The 27,294-nt window shown below is 39.7% G+C and overlaps 1 pseudogene; it reads left to right on the plus strand.

The window, feature by feature from the left end:
- The first annotated feature begins 6,247 nt into the window (after nucleotides 1-6,247).
- On the plus strand, nucleotides 6,248-19,750 carry LOC140709748 (uncharacterized; annotated as a pseudogene).
- The last annotated feature ends 7,544 nt before the right edge of the window (nucleotides 19,751-27,294 follow it).

Genomic DNA, 27,294 nt, shown 5'->3' on the forward strand with positions numbered 1-27,294 from the left:
TTAACTGGTTATTTTGCTCGTTAGTTGATGCAGTTTCTTCCTAGCCTAAATGGTCTTTACATTTTGTCATGTTTTTGCAATGGCTGGTACCGGTTGTTCCTTTCCATGTTTAGTGCTTCCTTCAGGGTCTCTTGTAAGGCAGGCCTAGTGGTGACAAAATCTCTAAGCATTTGCTTATCTGTAAAGGATTTTATTTCTCCTTCACTTATGAAACTTAGTTTGGCTGGATATGAAATTCTGGGTTTAAAATTCTTTTCTTTAAGAATGTTGAATATTGGCCCCCACTCTCTTCTGGCTTGTAGAGTTTCTGCTGAGAGATCTGCTGTTAGTCTGATGGGCTTCCCTTTGTGGGTAACCCGACCTTTCTCTCTGGCTGCCCTTAAGATTTTTTCCTTCATTTCAACTTTGGTGAATCTGGCAATTATGTGTCTTGGAGTTGCTCTTCTTGAGGAGTATCTTTGTGGCATTCTCTGTATTTCCTGGATTTGATTGTTGGCCTGCCCTACTAGGTTGGGGAAGTTCTCCTGGATGATATCCTGAAGAGTGTTTTCCAACTTGGTTCCATTTTCCCCCTCACTTTCAGGCACCCCAATCAGACGTAGATTTGGTCTTTTTACATAATCCCATACTTCTTGCAGGCTTTGTTCATTTCTTTTTCTTCTTTTTTCTTTTGGTTTCTCTTCTCGCTTCATTTCGTTCATTTGATCCTCAATCGCTGATACTCTTTCTTCCAGTTGATCGAGTCAGTTACTGAAGCTTGTGCATTTGTCATGTATTTCTCGTGTCATGGTTTTCATCTCTTTCATTTCATTTATGACCTTCTCTGCATTAATTACCCTAGCCATCAATTCTTCCACTTTTTTTTTCAAGATTTTTAGTTTCTTTGTGCTGGGTACGTAATTCCTCCTTTAGCTCTGAGAAGTTTGATGGACTGAAGCCTTCTTCTCTCATCTCATCAAAGTCATTCTCCATCAAGCTTTGATCCGTTGCTGGCGATGAGCTGCGCTCCTTTGCCGGGGGAGATGTGCTCTTATTTTTTGAATTTCCAGCTTTTCTGCCCTGCTTTTTCCCCATCTTTGTGGTTTTATCTGCCTCTGGTCTTTGATGATGATGGTGAGGTACTGATGGGGTTTTGGTGTAGGTGTCCTTCCTGTTTGATAGTTTTCCTTCTAACAGTCAGGACCCTCAGCTGTAGGTCTGTTAGAGATTGCTTGAGGTCCACTCCAGACCCTGTTTGCCTGGGTGTCAGCAGCAGAGGCTGCAGAAGATAGAATATTGCTGAACCGCAAGTGTACCTGTCTGATTCTTGTTTTGGAGGCTTCCTCTCAGGGGTGTACTCCACCCTGTGAGGTGTGGGGTGTCAGACTGCCCCTAGTGGGGGATATCTCCCAGTTAGGCTACTCAGGGGTCAGGGACCCACTTGAGCAGGCAGTCTGTCCCTTCTCAGATCTCAACCTCCGTGTTGGGAGATCCACTGCTCTCTTCAAAGCTGTCAGACAGAGTCGTTTGTGTCTGCAGAGGTTTCTGCCACTTTTGTTTACTGTGCCCTGTCCCCAGAGGTGGAGTCTACAGAGACAGGCAGGTTTCCTTGAGCTGCTGTGAGCTCCACCCAGTTCGAGCTTCCCAGCAGCTTTGTTTACCTACTTAAGCCTCAACAATGGCAGGCGCCCCTCCCCCAGCCTCGCTGCTGCCTCGAGATCGCAAACTGCTGTGTTAGCAATGAGGGAGGCTCCGTGGGCGTGGGAGCCTCCCGGCCAGGTGTGGGGTATAATCTCCTGGTGTGCCTGTTCGCTTAAAGCCAGTATTGGGGTGGGAGTTACCTGATTTTCCAGGTGTTGTGTGTCTCAGTTCCCCTGGCTAGGAAAAGGGATTCCCTTTCCCCTTGCGCTTCCCAGGTGAGGCGATGCCTTGCCCTGCTTCAGCTCTAGCTGGTCGGGCTGCAGCAGTTGACCAGCACCGATTGTCCGGCACTCCCTAGTGAGATGAACCCAGTACCTCAGTTGAAAATGCAGAAATCACCGGTCTTCTGTGTCGCTGGCACTGGGAGTTGGAGACTGGAGCTGTTCCTGTTCGGTCATCTTGCACCTAATTTGTTTTCTTACAGGTATGTGTCATGGTTGGTAATTACAGCATGTTTAGTGTTACAGATGTACCTTACTAAGTACATTTTCAATGAAGTGAGATGCCTCTCCATAGAAGCGAAAAATTTCAGTTAATCTCATATTATATAAGATCTGGCTATGGAAGTACATAAATTGTAATGAAATTTTAAGTTAATTTGTTTGTTTAATTATCCAAGCAATACTGTTTTATTACAGAAAGGTAAAAAATACACATAATGAAAAAGATAAAAATAATCCAAGGTTTACTATGCAGAATTAAGTCGTATTTATATTTAAAGATTCAGCCTTAGATTATATGTCTACCTGCCTAACTGCCTCCTCTCTTCCCATATATCATCCACTTATCTATTTAAGACAAACATGGACTCATGTTATACATATAGTTTTATAAATAACTTTAGACATTCAACTGCAAATTTTTAATAATGTGTTTACAATATAATTTCATTAGCCAGATCCGTAAAAATGGAAAAATTAGGTCAAAGGACATGAGTACTTTAAACGCTTTTTATATAGATTGCCATGTTAGAGACAGAGGACTTTAAATCTTGTGGTTTCCATTGTGACTTTCCAGTGTCATGCCAAGCCTCAGAAGCCTGAGACAAAAGGAAAAATGTGCAACTTTATACAAATGCTCTTTAACTTATGATTGGTTGATTGCTTTATGTCCCAATAAACCCACTGTAAAACTGAAAAATCGTAAGTCAACCTATTGCAAGTTGAAGACCTTTTGCATACACTTACCAAAGGATTGTCCCATAGTTTGAACAAAGTGAGAAAGTTAAAAATAGATCTACAAACAAAAAAGATTATATATAAAACCCTGTGTTGCCCAAACTGTTGATGTGCTGTTGTCAACCCTCATAAACATGCTTCCTGGTTGACTGGTGGACTGTATTGCTTTGCCAGACCAGAAAACTGAGGGCTGAGTGGAAGGGACTTATTCTATTGCACAATAATATCATCATAAAGCAAATAGTCTGCCTCTATTTAAAATTTTGGTATTTTGTTTTTCCATAGGTATTAATTTTGAATTTTGAAATATTATATTCAAATCCTTTTCTTTTGTTGTTCTGGTGAGACATTCTCACTCTGTCACCCAGGCTGGAGTGAAGTGGCACGTTCTCGCTTTACTGCAACCTCCATCTCATGGGTTCAAGCGATTCTCCTGCCTCAGCCTCCCGAGTAGCTGAGATTACAGGTGCTCACCACCACACCCAGCTATTTTTTGTAATTTTTGGTAGAGATGGGGTTTCACCAGTTGGTCAGGCTGGTCTCGAATTCCTGACCTCAAGTGCCACCTGCCTCAGCTTCCCAAAGTGCTAGGATTACAGGTGTAAGCCATCGTGCCCGGCCCCAATACTATCTTGATTACTAATTTTTTGGTGTAACCTTACATTTTGCACTTAAGGCAAGTAACCTTAACTTGCCTCACCCCAATCCTGGCCCTGCTGCTCCCAAAGGGAATAGTAGAATCATTGGTTCCCAAACATTTTCTGAGGACCATTAGGCAGCTGTGATTATGTGAGGTCTTATTGATACCCATGGACTGTAATGTTTGAGAACAGATGGGGCATGCGGACCTGGGAATTAAATATCTAATATTCCTAGAAAGTTAACAAAATAACTAAGAAATTTCCCTGCTTTTTAGAGAAGGCATTGCTATGAACTGACTGTTAGTGTCCCCTTAAAATTCGTATGTTGAAGCCTAATTCCCAATGTGATGGTATGTAGAGGTGGAGCATTTGGTAGTAATTACACCACGAGGGTAGACCACCCCCCAACCCTGATGGAATTAGTGCCCTTATTAAATGAGGAAGGGGCATGAGATTTCTCTCTCTTTCTTCCATGTGGAGATACAGCAAGATGTGGCCTCTGCAACCTGAAAGAGGGCCCTTACCAGAACTTGACCATGCTAGCACCCTGATCTTAGACTTCCAGCCTCCAGAATTGTGAAAAATAAATTTCTATTGTTTATATGCCACCTGATCTGAGGCACTTTTGTTATTGCAGCCCAAACTGACTTAGAAGGTATAGATTATAAAACAGCTGGATACAGACAACAAGGAGTGGTTAGAAACTGGTTTGGGCTATGGAGAAATGAGCATTGATAACCTATCTAAACCCTCTGAAAATACATTAAAAACCAAACAAGAATAAAACTGGGTCTATCAAATCAAAGCACCAATTTATAACGCCAATCACTCTTCAGGGTTGCACTTGGGAAGAGTACAGTTATGAAACTAGACATGATCATTTGAAAAATTGTGTTCTTACTATGAAGCCATAAAAAAGAATAAGATCATGTCTTCATAGGGACATGAATGGAGCTGGAGGCCATTATTCTTAGCAAACTAACACAGGAACAGAAAAACAGATACCACAAGTTTTCACTAATAAGTGGGAGCTAAATGTGAGAACACACGGATACATAGAGGGGAACACACACTGGGGCCTTTCGGAGGGTACACTGTGGGAGGAGAAAGAGGATCCGGAAAACATAACTAATGGATGTTAGGCTTAATACCTGGGTAATGAAATAATCTGTACAACAAATCTCCACGACACAAGTTTACCTATGTAACAAACCTGCATTTGTACACCTGAACTTAAAGTAAAAGTTTAAAAGAAAAAGGAAAATTGTACTCCTGAAGAAGTTGATCAAGTAGGACCTTTTATAAATTGGAGTGTTGTGGGAAACAAGTACTAATTAATTAACTTGCCATGGGTGCAAATTTATGTTTAAGCTATAGATAAGAATATGGCTATTTCATTTTACATTTAGAAGTAAAAAGAATATAACTCTCTCTTGGAATTAGAAAAGAAGCATGGGAGGAAAAATATGCTTTAAAAATTTTTTTTCTGCCACATTGGAGAAATAGAACAAGCATAGAAATGAAAGGAAGAACAATGGCATCTGTTTTTCTTTTTCTACCTTCCCCTATGCTTTCTCCTTTCTTCCTAGAGTAAGTAAAATGAGCACAGGATCTCCAGCCTAGGGACACTGGAGTGTTCACCAAGTAAGGGGAAATGGAGAGATAGCATGAGGGAGGCAGCACCCCTGTTCCAGCTTTAGCAGTCTCAAGATTCAGTGAAGGTTGTAACCATTACCTCCACCTGAAGGGCAACAGCAGCCTTTGCCTTAGCATCAGAGGCCACCAATAGGATTCTACAGTGCTGCCTTTGCCTACTTTCTGACCTCCTGCCTCTGAACCACACTGCCAGCCTAGACTTGTGAATCCTGCCTTCTTCTCCTTGATTTAACCCACCCTGTCTGCTTAGATGATTCCTGCTGGACATGGCATGGGATATTTTGTCCTATTTGGTTCTGTACTCCAGAAGCATCTGAAAATAGCAGGCCAAATTCAATAAATGGATGAATGAATAAATGACTTCTAATTCTTGTCTGTCAGTCTCTATCCTCATTTTCCCTTCCTGTGGCTTCACAAACTTTTCATAGGAGTACCAAGATACAACTCAGGCCCCTTGTCCAAGAGGGTGAAGTATTTCCCTGAGAACTCAGCGCTTTCACATATCATATCTGATGATGAACTTGGGGCAACAAACAACCACATGAATCTAAGTTGTATTCATTCACTAAATGACCAGCCGAGAGATTCAGCCACAATGACCTCATTGTTATCTTTGTCTGTTCCACTCCTGACTTTGTATTTTTGGCTTTCCATTACTTCATCCCTGCCTTTGCCTTTCTGCTGTTTTTTTTTTTTTTTTTTTTTCTTTTTCTGGTTGGAATGCTCTTCCACAGATATTCACATGGCACTTTCCAGGTCATTTCTCAAATACTACCTTTCCATTGAAGCCTTCAAAGACCACCCCATTAGTATTTTCTACTACCCTTCCTATAAAAATATTTCAAATAGATGTAGACCTTAATTCTATTTAAAATACTATATCCTTTACTCAATTATTTTATTTACCTATCTTCCATTACTAGAATATAAGCTTTACAAAAGTAAGAACTTTCCCTGTTTTGTTTATATCTCTAGCTTTTAAGACACTTCCTGACATCCAGTAGGATCTCAATAAATCGGAAATGAACAATTTTTATTTTAAGTATTTTACTTGCTCCTTAAAACTCGTTCTTTCTAACTGTAGATTCATCCATGGAGTACCGTCTTGTTACATTCCTTAGCAGGAGGCATCTGTGTTCGGGCCAACTCAGCATCTTTTCACATTCCTCTGATGATAAGTTACCTCTTCCTATTCTATTTAGCTTCAGTGGAGCCGACTCTGATTCTTCTCCTCATCCTCAACATAGAAGAGATACAAGAACCAGGTCTGGCCAATCAGACCATCACATCTCCTGGTGCAATGATTGATTTAAGCACAGACACATGACTTGAGACATGCTCTCCCTTGGAACTTTCTGCCAAAGCTAACAAAACAAACAAACAAACAAAACAAAACCCCCCTTTCATTTTGGTAGGATTTCTAAACAAGGGAATGTGAGTCGTCCATAGAGAATGGCTGTTTGCTCACCACATGGAGAGAGCCTTTCCAAGAAAAGGAAAAAGACAGTCCTGGTAACATTTGTCCTCTAGATGTAACAATGCCTGAAGTAAGTACCATTCTTGGACTCTTAGTAATGTGTGTTGATACCCTTTTTGGCTTAAGCTTGCTTAAGTTGTATTTCCGTCATTTACAACTTAAAAGATTCATGATATATTAGCCTTTCCATGTTTGCCCCAGCCCCAGTAAACCTCCAAGCATAAGTGACTCTCCAGGGAAGCTCCCACCCAGCTGGTCCTGACTTCTTGGCTCCTGGACATTTTCACAATATTTGTAGGATAAGAATAATATTTGTTGTCTAATGCAATGAGCATAGCATATCATCATTTCTCCCCCATTAGGTTGATAATATATTTTCTTTTTTTGCTATTATTTATATTTTATTTTATTTTAAGTTCTGGAATACATGTGCAGGATGTGCAGTTTTGTTACATAGATAAACGTGTGCCATGGTAAGTGTGTTGCTGCACCTATCAGCCCATCACCTAGGTATTAGCCCAGCATGCTTTAGCTATTTTTCCTGATTCTGTCTCTCCCCTTGCTCCCCCGACCCCTGCAAAAGGCCACAGTGTGTGGTGTTCTCCTCCCTGTGTCCATGTGTTCTCATTGTTCAGCTTCCACTTGTAAGTGACAACATGTGGTGTTTGGTTTTCTGTTCCTTTGTTAGTTTACTGCGGATAACGGCTTCCAGTTCCATCTATGTCCCTGAAAAGGACATGATCTTGTTCCTTTTTTATGGCTGCATAGTATTCCATGGTATATTTGTACCACATTTTCTTTATCCAGTCTATCATTGATGGACATTTGGGTTGATTCCATGTCTTTGCTATTGTGAATACTGCTGCAATGAACATACATGTACATGTATTTTTATAATAGAATAATTTATATTCCTTTGGTTATATACCCAGTAATGGGATTGCTGGGTCAAATGGTATTTCTGGGTCTAGGTCTTTGAGGAATTGCCACACTGTCTTCTACAATAGTTGAACTAATTTACATTCCCACCAACAGTGTAAAAGTGTTCCTATTTCTCCACAGCCTTACTAGCATCTGTTGTTTCTGGACTTTTTAATAATTGCCATTCTGACTGGTATGAGACAGTATTTCATCGTGGCTTTGATGGGCATTTCTCTAATGGTCAATGATGTTGAGCTTTTCTTCATATGTTTGTTAGCTCCATAAATGTCTTCTTTTGAGAAGTATCTGTTCATGTCCTTTGCCTGTTCATGTACTTTTAAATGGTATTGTTTGCTTTTTTTTCTTGTAATTTTTTTTAAGTTCCTTATAGATTCTGGATATTAGACCTTTATCAGATGGAGAGATTGCAAAAATTTTCTCCCATTCTGGAGGTTGTCTGTTAGATCCCATTTGTCAATTTTTGCTTGACAAAAGCAACAAGCAATTGCTTTTGAAGTTTTCATCATGAAATCTTTGCCAGTGTCTATGTTCTGAATTATATTGCCTAGATTTTCTTCTAGGGTTTTATAGTTCTGGGTTTTATATTTAAGTCTTTAATCCATCATGAGTTAATTTTTGTATAAGGTGTAAAGAAGGGGTCCAGTTTCAATTTTCTGCAATGGCTAGTCATTTCTTCCAGTACCATTTATTAAATAGGGAATTCTTTCCCCATGGCTTGATTTTGACAGGTTTGTTGAAAATCAGATAGTTATAGACGTGTGGTCTTATTTCTGAGTTCTTTATTCTGTTCCATTGGTCTATGTGTTTGTTTTTCTACCAGTACCATGTTGTTTTGGTTTCTGTAGGCTCATAATGTAGTTTGAAGTCAGGTAGCGTGATGCCTCTAGCTTTGTTCCTTTTGCTTAGGATTATCTTGGCGGTTCAGGCTCTTTTTCAGTTCCATATGAATTTTAAAGTAGTTTTTTTTTTTCTAATTCTGTGAAGAATGTCAGTGGTAATTTAATGGGAATAGCGTTGAATCTATAAACTACTTTGGGCAGTATGGCCTTTATCACAATATTGATTCTTTCTTTCCATGAGCATAGAATGTTTTCCATTTGTTTGGGTCCTCTCTGATTTCCTTGGGCAGTGGTTTGTACTTCTTGAAGAGGTCCTTCATTTCCCTTGTTAGCTATATTCCTAGTTACTTTATTCTCTTTGGAACAATTGTAAATGGGAGTTCATTCATGATTTAGTTCTCTGCTTGTCTATTGTTGATATATAGGAATACTTATGATTTTTGCACACTGATATTTTATTTCAAGACTTTGCTGAAGTTGCTCATCAGCTTAAGAAGCTTTTTGGCTGAAAGGATGGAGTTTTGTAGATATAGGATGATGTCATCTGCAAATAGAGACAGTTTGACTTCCTTTCTTCTTATATGAATACCCTTTATTTCTTTCTCTTGACTGACTGCTCTTGCCAGAACTTCCAATATTATGCTGAATTGGAGTGGTAAGAGAGGGCATCTTTGTCTTATGCCAGTTTTCAAGGGGAATGCTTCCAGGTTTTGCTCATTTGGTGTGATATTGGATGTGGGTTTGTTATAAATAGTTCTTATTAGTTTGAGGTATGTTCCATCAGTACCTAGTTTATTGAGAGTTTTTAACATGAAGGTATTTTTAATTCTATTGAAGTCGCTTTTTTGCATCTAATGAGATAATCACATGTTTTTTCCCCCTTTTTTTAAAATTATACTTTAAGTTCTAGGGTACATGCGCACAACGTACAGGTTGTTACACAGGTATACATGTGCCATGTTGGTTTGCTGCACCCATTAACTCGTCATTTACGTTAGGTATTTCTCCTAATACTATCCCTCCCCCTGCCCCCCACCCCATGACAGGCCCTGGGGTGTGATGTTCCCCACCCTGTGTCCAGGTGTTCTCTTGGTTCAATTCCAACCTATGGGTGAGAACATGTGGTGTTTGGTTTTCTGTCCTTTTGATAGTTTGCTGAGAATGAGGGTTTCCAGCTGCATCCATGTCCCTGCAAAGGAGATGAACTCATCCTTTTTATGACTGCATAGTATTCCATGGTGTATATGTGCCACATTTTCTTAATCCAGTCTATCATTGATGGAAATTTGGGTTGGTTCCAAGTCTGCTATTGTGAATAGTGCCGCAATAAACATACGTGTGCATGTGTCTTTAGAGTAGAATGGGAATGGTTTACAATCCTTTGGGTATATACCCAGTAATGGGATTGCTGGGTCAAATGGTGTTTCTAGTTCTAGATCCTTGAGGAATCACCCACTGTCTTCCACAATGGTTGAACTAGTTTCATCAACAGTGTAAAGGCATTCCTCTTTCTCTACATCCTCTCCAGCATCTGTCATTTCCTGACTTTTTAATGATCACCATTCTAACTGGTGTGAGATGGTATCTCATTGTGGCTTTGATTTGCGTTTCTCTGATGACCAGTGTGATGAGCATTTTTTTCAAGTGTCTGTTGGCTGCATAAATGTCTTATTTTGAGGAGTGTCTGTTCATATACTTTGCCCACATTTTGATGGGGTTGTTTTTTTCTTGTAAATTTGTTTAAGTTCTTCATAGATTCTGGAAATTAACCCTTTGTCAGATGGGTGGATTGCAAAAAATTTCTCCCATTCTGGGGGTTGTCTGTTCACTCTGATGGTCATTTCTTTTGTTGTGCAGAAACTCTTTAGTTTAATTAGATTCAATTTGTCTATTTTGGCTTTTGTTGTCATTTGCTTTTGGTGTTTTAGTTATGAAGTCCTTGCCCATGCCTATGTCCTGAATGGTATTGCCTAGGTTTTCTTATAGGGATTTTTATGGTTTTATGTCAAACATATAAGTCTTTAATCCATCTTGAATTAATTTTTGTATAAGGTGTAAGGAAGGGATCCAGTTTCAGCTTTCTACATATGGCTAGCCAGTTTTCCCAGCACCATTTATTAAACAGGAAATCCTTTCCCTATTGCTTGTTTTTGTCAGGTTTGTCAAAGATCAGATGGTTGTAGATGTGTGGTGTTATTTCTGAGGCCTCTGTTCTGTTCCATTGGTCTATATCTCTGTTTTGGTACCAGTACCATGCTGTTTTGGTTACTGTAGCCTTGTAGTATAGTTTGAAGTCAGGCAGTGTGATGCCTCCAGCTTTGTTCTTTTGGCTTAGGATTGTCTTGGCAATGCTAAGACTTATGAACTTTAAAGCAGTTTTTCCCAATTCTATGAAGAAAGTCGTTGGTAGCTTGATGGAGATAGCATTGAATCTATAAATTACCTTGGGCAATATGGCCATTTTCATGATATTGATTCTTGCTAACCATGAGCATGGAATGTTCTTCCATTTGTTTGTGTCCTCTTTTATTTCACTGAGCAGTGGTTTGTAGTTCTCCTTGAAGAGTTCCTTCACATCCCTTGTAGTTGGATTCCTAGGTATTTTATTCTCTTTGTAGCAATTGTGAATGGGAGTTCACTCAGGATTTGGCTCTCTGTTTGCCTGTTATTGGTGTATAGGAATGTTTGTGATTTTTGCACTTTGATTTTATATCCTGAGACTTTTCTGAAGTTGCATATCAGCTTAAGGAGATTCTGGGCTGAGATGATGGGTTTTCTAAATATACCATCATGTCATATACAAACAGGGACAGTTTGACTTCCTCTTTTCCTAATTGAATACCCTTTATTTCTTTCTCTTGCCTGATTGCCCTGGCCAGAACTTCCAACACTATGTTGAGACAGGGCATCCCTGTCTTGTGCCAGTTTTCAAAGAGAATGCTTCCAGTTTTTGCCCCATTCAGAATGATATTGGCTATGGGTTTGTCATATATAGCTCTTATTATTTTGAGATACGTTCCATCAATACCTAGTTTATTTGAGAGTTTTTAGCATGAAGGACTGTTGAATTTTGTTGAAGGCCTTTTCTGCATCTATTGAGATAATCATGTGGCTTTTGTCATTGGTTCTGTTTATGTGATGGATTACGTTTATTGATTTGCATGTGTTGAATCAGCCTCGCAACCCAGTAATAAAGCCAACTTGATTGTGGTGGATAAGCTTTTTGATGTGCTCAAATTTGGTTTGCCAGTATTTTGTTGAGAATTGGATTTGGTTAGCCAGTATTTTATTGAGAATTTTTGCATTGATGTTCATCAGGGATATTGGTCTAAAATTCTCTTTTTTTGCTGTGTCTCTGCTAGGCTTTGGTATCAGGATGATGCTGGCCTCATAAAATGAGTTAGGGAGGATTCCCTCTTTTTCTATTGATTGGAATAGTTTCAGAAGGAATGAATGGTACCAGCTCCTCTTTGTACCTCTGGCAGAATTCGGCTGTGAATCCATCTGGTCTTGGCCTTTTTTTGGTTGGTAGGCTATTAATTATTGCCTCAATTTCAGAATGTGTTATTGGTTTATTCAGATATTCAACTTCTTCCTGGTTTAGTCTCGGGAGGGTGTATGTGTCCAGGAATTTATCCATTTCTTCTAGATTTTCTAGTTTATTTGCATAGAGGTGTTTATAGTATTCTCTGATGGTAGTTTGTATTTCTGTGGGATCGGTGGTGATATCCCCTTTATCATTTTTTATTGCCTCTATTTGATTCTTATCTCTTGGCTTCTTTATTAGACTTGCTAGAGGTCTACCAATTTTGTTGAACTTTACGAAAAAATAGCTCCTGGATTCATTGATTTTTTGAAAGGTTTTTTGTGTCTCTATCTCCTTCAGTTCTACTCTGATCTTGGTTATTTCTTGCCTTCTGCTAGTTTTTGATTTTGTTTGCTCTTGCTTCTCTAGTTCTTTTAATTGTGACATTAGGGTGTTGATTTTAGATCTTTCTTGCTTTCTCTTGTGGGCATTTAGTGCTATAAATTTCCCTCTAAACACTGCTTTAAATGTGTCCAGACATTCTGGTACGTTGTGTCTTTGTTCTCACTGGTTTCAAAGAACATCTTTATTTCTGCCTTCCTTTCGTTAATTACCCAGTAGTCATTCAGGAGCAGGTTATTCAGTTTCCATGTAGTTGAGCAGTTTTGAGTGAGTTTCTTAATCCTTAGTTCTAACTTGATTGCACTATGGTCTGAGAGACTGTTTTGATTTCTTTTGTTTTACATTTGCTGAGGAGTGCTTTACTTCCAAATATGTGGTCAATTTTGGAATAAGTGTGATGTGGTGTTGAGAAGAATGTATATTCTGTTGAATCTGTTGTTTGATGCATTGATTTTTTGAAGAGTCTTTTATATCTCTATCTCCTTCAGTTCTGCTCTCATCTTGGATATTTTTTGTCTTCTGCTAGCTTTGGGGTTTGTTTGCTCTTGGTTCTCCAGTTCTTTTAGTTGTGATGTTAGGGTGCAGATTGGAGACCTTTTTAGCTTTTTGATGTGGGCATTTAGTGCAATAAATTTTCCTCTTAACACTGCTTTATCTGCATCTCAGAGATTCTGGTACATTGTTTCTTTGCTCTCATTGATTTTGAAGAACTTCTTGATTTCTGCTTTAATTTCATGATTTACTCAGGAGATCTGTTGGAGTTTGCTGGAGGTCCAGTCTAGACCCTTTTTGCCTGGGTATCACCAGCGGATATCATTCAGGAGAAGGTTGTTTAAATTCCATATAGTTGTATGGTTTTGAGTGAGTTTCTTAATCTTCTTCTAATTTGATTGCTCCATGGTCTGAGAGACTGTTTGTTATTATTTCAGTTCTTTTGCATTTGCTGAAAAATGTTTTACTTCCAATTATGTGATCAATTTTAGAGTAAGTGCCATGTGGCACTGAGAAAAAGGTATATTCTATTGTTTTTGGGTGGAGAGTTCTGTAGATATCTGTCAAGTCCACTTGACTAAGCTGAGTTCAATCCTGAATATCTTTGTTAATTTTCTGCCTTGATGATTTGTCTACTATTGACAGGGGAGTGTTAAATCCTTCACCATTAATGTGTGGGAGTCTAAATCTCTTTGAAGGTCTCTAAGAGTTTGTTTTATGAATCTGGGTGCTCTTATATTGGGTGTATATATATTTAGGATAGTTAGCTCTTCTTGTTGAATTGAACCCCTTACCATTATATAATGTCCTTCTTTGTCCTTTTTGATCTTTCTTGGTTTAAAATCTGTTTTGTAAGAAACTAGGATTGCAACCCCTGTTTTTTTTTTCTGCTTTCCATTTGCGTAGTAGATTTTCCTCCATCCCTTTATTTTGAGCCTATGTGTGTCTTTCCATGTGAGATGGGTGTCTTGAATACAGCACACCAATGAGTCTTGACTCTTTATCCAACTTGCCATTGTGTGTCTTTTAACTGGGGCATTTAGCCCATTTACATTTAAGGTTAATATTGTTACGTGTGAATTTGATCCTGTCATCATGATGCTAGCTGGTTATTTTATAGTCTTGTTTATGTAGTTACTTCATAGTGATGTTGGTCTGTGTACTTCAGTTTGTTTTTGTAGTGGCTGGTAATGCTTTTTCCTTTCTACATTTAGTGTTTCCTTCAGGAGCTCTTGCAAGGCAGGCCTGGTGGTGTGAAAGTCCCTCAACATTTGCTTGCCTGAAGAGGACTTTATTTCTCCTTCACTTATGAAGCATAGTTTGGCTGGGTATGAAATCCTGGGCTGGAAATTATTTTCTTTAAGAATGTTGAATACTGGCCCCTAATCTCTTCTGGCCTGTAGGGTTTCTATTGCAAGGTCTGCTGTTAGTCTGATGGACTTCAATTTGTAGGTGACTTGGCTTTTCTCTCTGGCTGCCCTTAACATTTTTTTTTTCATTTGACCTTGGAGAATCTGATGATTATGTGTCTTGGGGTTGATCTTCTCTTGGAGCACCTTACTGGGGTTCTCTGAGTTTCCTGAATTTGAAGGTTGACCTGCCTTGCTAGGTTGGGAAAGTTCTCCTAGATGATATCCCGCAGTATGTTTTCTAACTTGGTTCCATTTTCCCTGTCTCTTTCAGGTACCCTAATCAGTTATAGGTTCAGTCTTTTTACATAATCCCATAGTTCTTGGAGGTTTTGTTCATTCCTTTTCATTCTTTTTTCTCTAATCTTGTCTGCCTATCTTATTTTAGCAAGATAGTCTCCAAGCTCTGATATTCTTTCCTCTGCTTGGTCTATTTGGCTATTGCTACTTGTGATTGCATTGTGAAGTTCTCATGTTGTGTTTTTCAGCTCTGTCAGGTCATTTATGTTCCTCTAATATTTTATCATGGTTCTTAACTTCTTTGCACTGGGATAGAACATACTCTATTAGCTCATCAAAGTTCATTATTACCCACATTTTGAAGCCTACTTCTGCCAGTTCATCCATCTCAGCCTCAGCCCAATTCTGGACCCTTGCTGGAAAGGTGTTGTCATCATCTGGAAGAGAAGAGGAACTCTGGCTTTTGAGTTTTCAGTTTGTTTTTTCATTGATTCTTCATATTTTCACAAGTTTATCTACCTTTGATCTTTGAGGCTGCTGACCTTTGGATGGAGTTTTCATGGGTACTTTTTTATTGCTGGTATTGTTTTTGTTGCCTTCTGTTTGTTTGTTTTTCTTTTAACAGTCTGGCCCCTCTTCTGTAGGGCTGCTGTGATTTGCTGGGGGGACCACTCTAGATCTTATTTGCCTGAGTCCCTCCCACACCTGGAAGTGTCACCAGTGGAGGTTGCAGAGCAGCAAAGATGGCTGCCTGCTCCTTCCCCTGGGAACTCCATCCCAGAGAGGCACCAGCTTGATGCCAGCAGGAATGCTGCTGTATAAGGTGTCTGGCAACCCCTGATGGGGGGTCTCACCCAGTCAGGAGGCACAAGATCAGGGACCTGCTCAATGAAGCTCTCTGGCTGCCCCTTGGTGGAGGGGGAGCTCTGCACTTAGGAGAATCCCACTTGTCTAGACTGCCTGGATTCCTCAGAGCCAGCAAGGGAAAAGACTAAGTCCACTTATCTGTGAAGACTCTAGTTGTCTCTCCCCACAAGGCCTGCATCCCAGGGAGATTAGAGTTCTGTCCCTAAACCCCTGGCTGTCGTTGATGAAATTCCCAGGCCTTGTCTGATGAGGAGGGATGGGTCCTGGTACAGCTTAAAGAGGCAGTCTGGCCAATCTGCCACATCTGCTGTGCTGTGCTGTGGGAAATTTCTCCTGGGGCCAAACCGCCCAGTCTCCCCAGCACTGGCAGGGGAAAATGGCCAACTGGAGCTACAGTGATGGCTGCTGTCCCTCCCCTCGGGAGCTCAGTCATCTTAGGCAGCAGGCAACCACAGTGATGACAGCCACCCATCTCCCCAGGAACTGGGTAGTCTTAGGCAGTCTCCAGCCAAGCAGCTACCAAGAATCTGCACTGCTCTGTGCTTAGGACCCAAAGTCCTAGTGGCATGAGGTCACAAGGGGATCTCCTGATGCACAGGTTGCACAAATCCATGCAAAAAACATGGTTTCCTGGGTGAGGCAGCACAATTACTCAACACCTCCCTTGGTTGGGGGTGGGATGTCCCCTTGCCCCATTCGGCTCCTGCATGGGCCGTCGCTCTACCCTGCTTTTCCCTGCTCTCCTTGGGTTGTGCCAATCTCCTAGTCAGTCCCAGTGAGAGAACCTAGATACCTTAGTTGCTGATGCAGGATTCACTCACCGTTTTCATTCTTCTCAGTGGGAGCCTCCAACTGCAGCTGATTGTAGTCCAATATTTTTTCAAGATTGAATCCACAAACTAAAAATGCTGAAGGACAGCAGCATTATGTCTACAGAAGAGGGAACATGTAATAATATACAACTAAAGTTGGAACTGAGGTTAGGTGTTACCAATAACACTTCTCCCCCTCTCCAGACTTTCAGTGAAAGTCATAAAGCACATTTTATGCTTAGAAGAACAGGATAGTCTATGCAATCTAATTTCGAAGCCATAGGTGTCTCTTTAAAAACTCTAAGTTTATTTTACATCAGAAGAGCATATGGTGTAAAAGTAATTATACATTTTAATGAACATGAATTCTTTCCTATTAGCAAACTATGTTGAACAAATATTTTTAAATATTTACTCTGGATCTATTTATGTTATGCCACAATAGAGTGGGTGTTTAATGAAATGAAAATTGGTATGGTTTTGTTGCTTGGAGTAGAAAACACTATGTATCTATGTACATATATACACATATATGAGTATATGCATGCAGGTACATATATAAAAATGTATATATACATAATATATACGTGTATAATTTGATAAGATACAGAAAAATGAGATGAGAAATACAAACTTGAAAACAAAATAAAGCCATCGAAGCTTCAAGCTTCACATCAACATTTATAACATAGAATTAAGTCTCACTTGTACTTATGTTGAATCTTTTTCAAAGGAATTAGGATACAGGAAGAGCTCATTTTACTAGAGAATTTTTTAAAATAGGGATCATTAACCGACATCAATGATTGCCCTGGAAAGGGGTTTTATTATGTTTCTGAAGAGGCGAAGTCATGTTGTTGTTGTCCCCACCTACCTTTGCTCCTTTTCTCCAGATAACCCTTGTGAGCACTAAAGTGGAGCTATCACATCATGCTGTGTTACTAAGTTCAAGTTTTCATCTGCTGCTTTAAAGCTATGATCTGGGCAACTTGGATGGACTCACTTCTCCAATTTATACATATCTGTTTCCTTTTCTTTCTTTCTTCTTTTTCTTTTTTTTTTCTGAGACAGGGTTCTGCTCTGCCACCCAGGCTGGAGTACAGTGGCATGATCATGGCTCACTGAAGTCTCAAATTCCTCGGCTCAAGTGATCATTTTGGCTGAGTCTTCTGAATAGCTGGGGCTACAGTCATACATTACCACACCCAGCTAATTTTTTCAATTTTCAGTAGAGATGAGGTCTCTCTATGTTGCTCAGGCAGGCCTCAAACTCCTGAGCTCATGCCATTGTCCTGCCTTGGCCTCCTAAAATGCTGAGATTACAAGCATGAGCCACTACACCTGGCCTCAATTTTTGTTTTATAGGTACTCCACAGGAGCCTAGAAACTACTACTAGTTCAAGACATCATCAATTGAATCCACAAAAGCCTATTAAACATTTGTACTACCTTAGATGCAAGAGATAAAGGAAGATAAGATAAGGAAGTCATGGCCCTCAGGCAAGCAGACTTTGGAGGCTCTGGAAAAGGGAAAGACTGGGTAAATTGAATGCCTAATAGGGCTTGCTTTCAGTGTGGTCTACAAGAACACTTTAAAAAAGATTGTCTGGATAGAAATAAGCTGCCCCCTTGTCCATGCCCCTTATGTCAAAGGAATCACTGGAATCACCATTCCCTTACATAAAGGAATCCCACTGCCCCAGGGGAAGAAGGTCCTCGGAGTCAGAAGCTACTAACCAGATGATCCAGCAGGAGGACTGAGGGAGCCCAGGGCAAGCACCAGCCCATGCCATCATCCTCACAGAGCCTCTGGTATGCTTGACCATTGAGGGCCAGGAGGTTAACTGTCTCCTGGACACTGGCACAGCCTTCTCTGTCTTACTCTCCTGTGCTGGACAACTGTTTTCCAGATCTGTCACTATCTGAGGGATCCTAGGACAGACAGTCACTAGATACTTCTCCCAGCCACTAAGTTGTGACTGGGGAACTTTACCCTTTTCACATGCCTTTCTAAGTATGCCAGAAAGTACCACTCCTTTGTTAGAGGGAGACTCCTAGCAAAAGCAGGGGCTATTATATACCTGAACATAGGAGAAGGAACACATGTTTGTTGTCCCCTACTTGAGGAAGGAATTAATCCTGAAGTCTGGGCAACAGAAGGACAATATGGATGAGAGAAGAATGCCTGTCCCGTTCAAGTTAAACTAAAGGATTTTGCCTTCTTTCCCTAACAAAGGCAGTACCCCCTTAGACCTGGCGCCCACCAAGAACTCCAAAAGAGTATTAAGGACCTAAAAGCCCAAGGACTAGTAAAACCATGCAATAGCCCCTGCAATACTCCAATTTTAGGAGTACAGAAACCCAAAGGACAGTGGAGGTTAGTGCAAGATCTCAGGATTATCAATGAGGCCATTGTCCCTCTATACCTAGCTGCACCTAACCCTTACAACTCTGCTTTCCCAAATACCAGAGGAAGCAGAATGGTTTACAGTCCTGGATCTTAAGGATGCCTTTTTCTGCATCCCTGTACATCCTGACTGTCAATTCTTGTTTGCCTTTGAAGATCCTTTGAACTCAATGTCTCAACTCACTGGGACTGTTTTACCCCAAGGGTTCAGGCCATCTATTTGGCCTGGCATTAGCCCAAGACTTGAGCCAGTTCTCATACTTGGACACTCTTGTCCTTTGGTATGTGGATGATTTACTATTAGCCTCCTGTTCAGAAACTTTGTGCCATCAAGCCACCCAAGTGCTCTTAAACTTCCTCGCCACCAGTGGCTACAAGGTTTCCAAACCAAAGGCTCAGCTCTGTTCACAGCAGTTTAGATAGTTAGGGCTAAAATTACCCAAAGGAACCAAGGCCCTCAAGGAGGAATGTTTCCAGCCTATATTGGCTTATCCTCATCCCAAAACCCTGGATACTGCCAAAGGAACCCAAAAATGCAGGAGACAATGCTAGCTATTCCTGTGAACATCTAGAGGATCTGCGCCTGCTCTTCACATGGCAATCATAAGGAAAGTAACTAGAATCGTAGATCCCCATGGCCCTCTCTTGTCATATTTGTCTCCTTACTGTTTTCTTACCCCCTTTCACTGTCACTGCACCTCCTCCATGCTGCTGTACTACCAGTAGTTCCTCTTACCAAGAGCTTCTATGGAGAATGTGGCTTCCCAGAAATATTGATGCCCCATCGTATAGGAGTTTTTCTAAAGGAAACCCCACTTTCACCCTCCATACCCATACTCTCCTGGTAAGCCCATTTAATAGCACCTTCACTGGACTCCATGAAGCCTCAGTCCCAAATCCTACTAACAGTTGGATGTGCCTCCCTCTGCACTTAGGCCATACATTTCAATCCCTGTATCTTTAATCTCCTTGTTAAGTTTGTCTTCCAGAATTGAAGCTGTAAGACTATAAATCATTCTTCAAATGGAGCCCCAGATGCAGTCCATGACTAACATCTACTGTGGACCCCTGGACTGGTCTGCTAGCCCATGCTCCAATGTTGATGACATCAAACACACCCCTCCTGAGGAAATCTCTACTGCATGACCCCTACTATGCCCCAATACAGCAGGAGGCAGTTAGAGCAGTCATCAGCCAACCTCCCCAATAGCAATTGGGTTTTCCTGTTGAGAGGGGGAACTGACAGACAGGACTAGCTGGATTTAAGAATTCCTAAGCCTAGCTAGGGAAGGTGACCACACCCACCTTTAAACACGGTGCTTGTAACTCAGCTCACACCTGATCAATCAAGTTGTAAAGAGAACTCACCAAAATACCAATTAAGCTAAAAGCAGGAGGTAAAGAAATAGTCAAGTCATCTATTGCCTGAGAGCACAGGGGTAGGGACAATGATTGGGATATATAAACCCAGGCATTCAAGCTGGTGCTGGCAACCCCCTTTGGGTACTCTCCTATTGTGTGGGGGCTCTGTTTTCACTTTATTAAATCTTGCAACTGCAAAAAAAAAAAAAAAAAAAAAAGAATGAAAACATATGTTAACACAAGAAACTGTACATAGCAATTTAATTTGTGATAGACTCAAACTGCAAACAGTGAGAAAGTTCAAAAAGTAAGTGGATGAATAAATTAGAGTGTACCCCAAAACCAGAAGGTATTCTGCAATAGAAAGGTATAAACTACTGGTACATTAAACAACATGAATGAATCTCCAAAACATACTGCTCGTGAGAAGCCAGACACAAAAGAGTATATGCCGTATTATCTCACTTATATGAAAATGTGGAAAAGACAATGCAAATGTACAGTGATAAAGTCTCAGTGGTTGCCTGAGAGTCGGGGTACAAATGAGGATTGACCAGAAAGAAGCAAAGAAAGTAACCTTTGGAGTTAATGGAAATATTCTATATCTTGACTACAATGAGAGTTACATCTGTGTATATATTTGTCAAAAGTTATTCAACAGTAAATTTAAAATATGTGCATTTACCTTCTTACACTGTATTGTAAGATACACACACATAAAATCTGATATATCTATATATTCTAGATACATATATATCTATATATTATGTGACATATATAGATATAGATATAATCTGATATCCCAGAACTAAGTTCTGTATCCCAGAACTTAAAGTATTAACAAAAAATTCTTTTAAAAAATAGAACAAAAAGAACATTATCACATTAGGTATATATATTTTTTGAAGATGAATCCCATTTTAGAATGATATTATTATATCAGTTTAGGAATTCAGGAAATGAATAATGTATAAACATACACACTATATTAATGTATTATATATTGTTATAAATATGTATATTTATAATATAAATGTATAACATAGATAGGCAAGGGCCTGTTTTCCCACTTTCAATTCCTCATTGTCCTGTCACTCAGGAAGACCCTGATTCTCAGTTCCTCTAAACATCTTTCTTAGATATATTGGAGAGCACCTGTTTGTTCTCATTGTCTATGTGGATTCAGAGCCAGCACTGTTCCCATCACTGAAGGCCTCCAAAAATCTGTCATTGGAGACTGTTTTAAATATTGCCAACCTAGTTTAAAGGCCACCTTCCAGGTTCCTTGCAACTACCTACCATACATGCAATTGCTTAGAAAACGGATAAATCCAATGCTACCTGCAAAATAGCACCACTCTCCGTGTCTTTAACATGGGTCAGCTCTTAATTGAGAACATTCCAAAGTAATGCAAAGTAATAGCAAGTGGAATTGTTCATTATTGATGAAATTTCCAGATTATTTCTAATTGTTTGGTCTTTATTTCATACTTCATTACCAGCAAATGAATGGATACATTTTTCACTAATGGATAAAATGTATAATGTTGATCACTGGAGAAAATAAAAGAACATGTTCTGATAGGAATGATCAAGTTGAATTGTTAAGAGAGTGAACAGAGCATAAATCCAGAGTTTCCAAAATATGTATCAATATTTTATATTTATTCTTTTTTAAATCTCTTTTTATAAGTTAAATTGGCTCATTTAGCAAAGGGAAATGGAAATTTTTTAAAAAGGACAAAAATCTCTTCTATTTCTGTAAGGAGCTAAAAGAAGGAAGCGTCTGCAGGGAAGTACTAAAGCAACATTATTATAAATAGCGTTACCTTTACAATTATTCCAGCTTCAGGCTTACACCTTTAGAAACAATTCATCACATTGCATCCTTTCTTCTTCCTTTGCCAGAACCAGCCAGAGATAAGCTTCCAGTTGCTAAAGCTGTGTGAGAAAAATAGAATTTCTCTATTCCCTCGATATGACTTCAGCTCTGCTGATGTTGTAAAAGCCATAAGCAGATAGAAGGTCCATGATTACACCAGGCAACATTGCTCTCCTCCAGACATCCACCCTCTGGGATCTGGTCATGTAGTGGAGTTCTGAGAAACAATGCAGAGAAGAATTCGTCCAAATTTGGTAATAGATTCACAATGGTATGTAAAGGTGAAAGAGAAAGGTATTGAGGGTTGCTGTGAGGTTATGAGTTTGAGATTTTAGAAGGATGTTGGTGGCAAGGAAGCCAGATGGAAATATGTGATTGCAGGGATATTTGACATTAGATAAACAACTTGGTTGTTTGCCTCTTTAAGCCCCATTTATTACTACTTAGACTGAATTGATTTCTGCATGGCAAATATTGACTCAGCTTTCAGAAGCCCCAGCTAAAATGTCACCTCCATGGAGAAGCTTTTCAGATACTCCCCAGGCATTTAGTTGCATCTCCAGGGTATTGTGAAAGTACACAATACATAAACTGTTCATATTGCTATCATAATATTTCTCATGCTGTAATTTGCTGCTTATATATTTTCTCTATTTGACCAAGGGATCAGTATGACATGATGAAAAGAGCACAGCTCATGAAGTAAGTAGACAGACCTGGTTCCATTTTCAGCTCTGTCACCATAACATTGTGACCTTAGAAATGACTAGGGTACATATGACATAAGGAGAACAGTGGCACTTATGGAGGATAGTGGTAGAGACCAAATCAGAAAGATACCCCAGAGTTTGACACTTAGTGGCACTCAATTCATGCTCTTCTCTGTTTCTACATCTTGTTAAGACCATGTGCTCCTTGAAGGTAGGGATTAGTTTCTTGGGATCCCTGGTTCCTGGTACTATGCAGGTACTCAATAAATGTTTCTTGCATTAATGAATTGGTCCACTATCTGTTTCCCTTATTTCATGAAGTCGCCCCTTGCTATACTCATTGTGCAGTCTTTGTCCATCTCCTTCACTTTGCTGAGGGCTGTTCAAAGGCAGTAGATCATTCACATACAGGCTTCAGAACATTCTTCCTTTTCACCAAATCTTTATGGCTTTCTACCTTCTGGGTACACAGTGAGATTTTACTTCTTGTTCTCCTTGTGACTGTATGAGGTTATGGGACTAGTTTTAGTCATTGAAATGTGAGTAGCAGTGACTTCCTGGCATGAGCAAATATGTGAACATGTGAGACCCTCAAATTCTCTTTCTGTCATTCCATCTGGCAATACTCAAAATTGTGGTTGGCCAATAGTTTGTGTTTCTGAGTGACTGCAATGAGCAGAGTTCCCATTCTCTACCCACAATCTGGAAGGGACAAGTTAAATAATTAAGAATAAACCCTAATCAATGTAAGTCACTGATATTTGTGGATGTTCTTGATCACAGCCTACTCTCACCTGTTCTAATTGATACAGAGGACAATGAGCAGAGTATCTAGCATTATATTCAATAGAGGGTAATTATCAGAGGCCTGTTCCACAAGCCATTCTACAGAATTTTACTACTTCAGTGTTTTTAGAAATAGTCTATCATTGACATTACACAATCCCATGTGGCGGCTAGAAGAGAGATATTATCCCCATTTTACAGATGGGGCAACTAAAATCAGCAATTACTCTCCATGAGGATTTCGGCAAGTCATACAAACACTTTCAGAATTAGGAATAGATCCCACTGTTTTTGCCTTCCAGTAGGCAACCATTTGACAAAACCACACAGGAATCATTGGAAATATAAAATTCACATTAATAAAACCCCTACTCTTGGGAAACCTGCATTTTATTTAGGATTGAAAAGATTGAAAATGGTTGAGAAACAGCAATGCAAGGTTTGGTTTTGCTTAGGTTCTAAATTATAGGTGTAAATGAATAAGCTATAGAATATCAAAAAGAGGTGAGATTATCTGAAGTAGGAGATGAGATTTGAGAGCAAATACATAGCATTCTATTCGAAAGAATTTGCTCTGATAAAAGTTGAAATTGTGTATTGTACCAAACAATTGGTTAATTCTTACCCATATTGTAGGGCTCAGTTCAGATGTTACCACCTCTGAGAGGTCTTTCCTGACTCCCTCATCTACTTTAGGGCACCTCCTACATGTGCCTTGCTCTGGCATGTAACTGCTATGCTAGCTCTCCACTATATCATAATCACGCATTTAGTTTTTCTACCTTCTCTATTAGACACTAAGACACTAAGGGCTGGGAGCACGACGGCTTTGCATAGCCAGCATCTAGCACTGTCGATGACAGTTTAGTGGGCATGCAATAATAACTGTGAGTAGAAATTGCAGTTTTTTTTAATGACTCAAAAAATTCTGTAATCTGGAGAACATAGATTAACTGATACCAAAATATCTTGGTCAGTGCCTCTGTTATCTCTGCCCTCAAGAAATTTATACAGAGAACCTTAGAGGACAATGTTTCTCACGTTTCCTACTCCACCAAGGTTGGAGTTCAAAACAGATATCCAATTGCACTCTGAGGTAATAATGAAAAACACAGATGGTCTGAAACTCAGAAGCAACTTTTATATTTTGTGGAGGTAGCTAAAAAAAAAAGGGAAAGAACAGAGACCAGAAAGCAGCCCAGACCAGAAAGCAGAAGGTACCGTCTGTTACACATCAACTGACTTAACTGGTCCTGACAGTGCATGGGCCATTAACAAAAGCTTTCTAGCCTGTCGCATGCATGTACAGGCTTAAAAGCCCTGTTCCCCCAGGGCCATTAGAAACAGGACTTGGTCTGCTACAACATATGTGTCTGCTAGGCAGAATGGCTGATTACCACTGGAAATACCAGGGCTGCCTACTGACCTGACCGATGCGGCAGGTGCCTTGCACAGCTGTGGTTTGTAAAGAAGTTGGGAGAAGAAGACAGTTTTTATGAAAGTAGAAAAAATGTGGATGAGGAATACATAATAATAAGAAGAAACATTTAATAAGTGATTAGCCCGTGCTCTGAGATTTACGTGCTTTGCCATATGTCATTCTCATCTAAAGTTAGCACTGTATTACAGTCTCTCTTTCCCTCACTTTCTTCATCTTGACGCCATGATAAAATAACCTACAATTCTACGATAATGCAGACAATCAGTGTGAAACACCAGATCCCAGCCACGACTCTTGGACTAGAAAATTTCTATCTTTAGCCACTGTGCAGTGTGGCCTCTGTGCCTTTTTGTAGTGATAGGCACGAGGAGTTGGAGATCTAAAAAAAATTGGCTGAGAGAGAAGGCTACAAAATAAATTTGAGACTTCATCATGGTGAGAAGCATTTTATTTTATATCTGCCTGTTTTTCTCTGAAATTGCCTCAATACCTCTGAGCATTTCATTATTCAGCCTCTTTCTCCATTTACAGAATAGTGTACAAGGTTTAATGGAGTCCCCTGGCTTTTCCCTTTGAAATATTCATGGGCTTTTAGCAGTTTCTTTCATGCTCACCTTCTCCTCCATTAGGAAAGAAATCTTGGAGGAGCTAAAGAAGAAGAAACTGGTGCAGGAGATAGATGTGTGTGTGTGCGTGTGTGTGTGTATGGTGACTGCCTACTCCCAGCTCTAGCAGGGAAAAGAAAGTGCTCATCTCCCAAGGAGCATGTCTTCTTTCCCTAGAGCTGATAGGTCTGCTTTCCCCAGATCAAAGGGGGTGAAGAAATGGCACATTCTGGGAAAAGGGATTTGACTATGTCATTTTTCAACCTGTGTCTTCTCTCTTCATTATATATGAATCTACCCAGGTCCAAAGGAATCATGAGAAGTTGTCTTCATGGGGAGGTTTGGTGAAAGGTCAGCAAATAAGAAAACAGCATTATTTGACCTCACACTTCTCAAAATAGCACCTTCTCATACCTTTTTGGGGGCCTTGCTCTGCCTTCAGACCACTCACCCAGCTCCTTTCCCTCCTCTCATCCAGCTCTTCCCTGTCAATCAGGGCCTCTCAGTGATTTTAATCCTGGTTTACTAAAATGAAAACAGAAAGCTATCCTTTACTGAGTGCTTACTGTGAGTACTACACTGAGTACTATGTGCCAGGTACCATAACAATCTTATCAAATAAATATAATCATCTTTGAGGGATAAGGAAATAAAGGTTCAGAGAAATCAACCTCTATTGGAAGAGCTATGATTGGAACCCCACTCTGATTCCAACACCCAAGATCTCGACTTTTCTGTCTCTCTTGCTATGGGAAGTTTGACAGTGCTAGCCTTTAATATCATTAAAAAATTAATAATCAAAAATTGTTTTTCAAGCCAAATGGGGCTACTCTAATTTTAAATTTCAGGGAATTCTTTAATAACTACAATTAGATAAAGAAGTTAAAAATAAATTAAGAGTGTAAACTAAACAAAAACCATAATAATTATTCCTTGTAATCATATATATATGATTTATACATATTATAAATCAGACTACAAATCATGTTAAATGGAAGAATTCCTAAGAGAAGGAATTCTTCTGAACTGTAAAACTGCAGAACTGTAAAACTGCATTGATGTGTACAAAGAAAAATCGAGACAAAACTTAAAGATGCAATAAATGCAGGCCCGGAACAGTGGCTCACGCCTGTAATCCCAGCGCTTTGGGAGCCCAAGGTGGGACGATCATTTGAGGTCAGGAGTTTGAGACTGGCCTGGCCGACATGGTGAAGCCCTGTCTCTACTAAAAATACAAAAGTTAGCCAGGTGTGGTGGTGCACACTTGTAATTCCAGCTACTTGAGAGGCTGAGGCAGGAGAATCACTTGAACTCAGGAGGCAGAGGTTACAGTGAGCCAAGATCATGCCACTGCACTCCAGTCTGAGTGACAGAGCAAGACTTTGTCTCAAAAAAAAAAAAAAAAGCATAATAAGCAAACAAGATAGGAAAAGAGTACCTAAAAAAAACCTGAGATGAGTCCTCAATACTATTTCTTTAGGCTTTAAAATGTATTCTCTCTTCTCCTAGAAATTCTTTATAATCTACAAATTATGTTACTATTTAATATCATCTATAGTCAGATTATATGATATTAACATAGCATTTCTATTCACTGAATATACATTTCGAGCAATGATAAGTAATGTTTATTAAGTACTTATGTTCTAGGCACTGATCTAATTATTTTAGATGTATTGTTTCATTAAATTCTCAGAGTGATATGAAGTAGATATAGTCTCTAACTAGGCCACAAGATGACAAAGACACATACAGCTCTCTCTAAGGATGTCACAGTCTCCTAGGAAATAAAGTCTGAGATCAGACCGTCAACTATCTCCTCCAACCCAAGCCCCCCAAATATCCCATGTTATATTGATATCCCAGTGAAGAAAGGCCCCAGAAGCCCAGAAAAAAATGAGTTTGTTCCCCATTAAAGAGCTAATGTTGAATTGCTACCA

The sequence above is a fragment of the Chlorocebus sabaeus genome, chromosome 22 (assembly GCF_047675955.1).
Source record: "Chlorocebus sabaeus isolate Y175 chromosome 22, mChlSab1.0.hap1, whole genome shotgun sequence".
Taxonomy (NCBI): domain Eukaryota; kingdom Metazoa; phylum Chordata; class Mammalia; order Primates; family Cercopithecidae; genus Chlorocebus; species Chlorocebus sabaeus.